The sequence below is a fragment of the Athene cunicularia genome (genome assembly GCF_003259725.1).
Source record: "Athene cunicularia isolate RWA chromosome Z unlocalized genomic scaffold, athCun1 chrZ_part2, whole genome shotgun sequence".
Taxonomy (NCBI): Eukaryota; Metazoa; Chordata; class Aves; order Strigiformes; family Strigidae; genus Athene; species Athene cunicularia.
In genome coordinates, this window is record NW_020799143.1 from 9,527,380 (window position 1) to 9,529,268 (window position 1,889).

The following is a 1,889-nucleotide window of genomic DNA, read 5'->3' on the forward strand; positions in this document are numbered from 1 at the left end:
CTGTAATAAACTACTGTAACTAATTTGCTAGACTGGGCAAGGCAGGAGATTGGTTAAAGACAATGTCACAAGAGTATAAAAAACGCTGCTTTTTGGAACTCAGGGTGCGTGTGGCAGAGCTGCGGCTCTCCATGCACCCAGCGCTGCTTTGCCTATTGCTTGCCACCCTAAATTGATTGAACTCAAATAAAAATATATATTTTTATAAAAATTGGCTTTGTCTGATTATAACAATTTGGTGACCCCGACCTCAGTGTGCTTTCCTGGACTGTGGCTTCTTGAGGGGCGTCCCACAGATTGTGGCTCGAAAGTAGCAGTCTGGGTCAGTCTCCAGAGATCAACGGACAAAAGAGAAGCAACAGTCACAGGAACTGGAGCTCCAAAGGAAAGACTGCAGTATTAAATACCCGTAATTCTGGTGCACGAAGATCCGAACGCAGACGACGGAGTCGTGAGTATAAGGCATACCATTCGGTTGGGTGGGATTCGGTTGCTTGTGTGTGAGAGTGTGATTGAGATGGAACCTCATTCTGGAAACAAAAGTAGTTTTGGAGCCAGGATTTGAGTTCCGAACTGAGTGTGGAAGTCTTCTAACCGCGGTTCCAAACTCCCGCGAGGGATTTGGCTGGTGAAGGACCAAAGCAGATCCTATAGGACTCATGGGTGGGAGCACGGGTTCTAGGGGTACATGGGTGGGTAAAGAGTTCAGCCCCCCAGAAGACACTCTCACCGGTAACCAAGGGCAAGAGGAATTGCTGTAGAAAATTCCCAAGGCGAGAGGAATTGCCGTATAAAATTCCCAAGGTGAGAATTGCCATAGAAAACTCCCAAGGCGAGAGGAATTGCCTTAGAAAATTCCCAAAGGATACATGGATGGGTAAGAGGCCCAACTCCCTGGATCCAACCCCCTACAGGGGCTGTAGGAGTTGCCACAGTAAAACCCCTAGATGGGTCAAAAGAAATCAAAAACCCGGGACCAAAAGAAAAAAAAAAAAAAAAGGTAAATTACTGGATATACCACCAGATAGTCCATTAGGCATAATGATCAGAAATTGGTATGAAAGTGGTCCTAGAAAAGGAAAAAGTAAATTAAAATTAGTCCAATAGTGTATGGTTGAATGGCCGAAGAAACCTTAAACCCACCTGTCTTCTGGCCTACTTCTGGATCTCTTGAAGACTGGATTTGCCTGGCTTTCAGTACATATGTTTACTCAAGAAAACCTTTTAGTCGAGAAGAAAGCGATTATGCAAAATTGTGGATCAGGACTTCATGTCCTCATCCAGCTTCAATACTTACACTAAAAGAGGATGAAAAATCTGAAGAAAAAGGGGATAAGAAGAAGGAAGGGATAGAGAAAGATGATGAATGGGAACCACTAGATAACTGGCCGCCTCCATACTTTAATTATCCGGCTCCGGCGGCCTTAACTCCGGCGCCTTTAACAGCCCCGGCGGCTTTGACTGCCCCGGACCAGGCGGCTTTAACTGCTCCGGCGGCTTTGACGGCCCCGGCCCCGGAGGCCTTAACAACTCCGGCGGCTTTAACAACCCCAGCGGTTCCCCTTCCACCTCCGGCTGCATGTACAAGAAGTAAAACTGCCGTAACTGAGGGAGCTTCTTTATATCCCTTACGGGAGGTACCCCTGGGAGGCAATCAAGGAAGCATCGGATTCGTGGCAGTCCCGTTAAACACCTCCGATGTACGAAATTTAAAAAAAAAAAAAAAAAATGGGGACTCTATTAGATGATCCTCTCAGAGTAGCTGAGAGATTAGATCAATTTTTAGGTCCCAATACACCCGGGAAGAAGTACAGTCCATTTTAAGCATTTTATTTGCGACCAAGGAAAGGCAAATGATTAGACCAACCAGAATGTGTTTGTGGGAACTG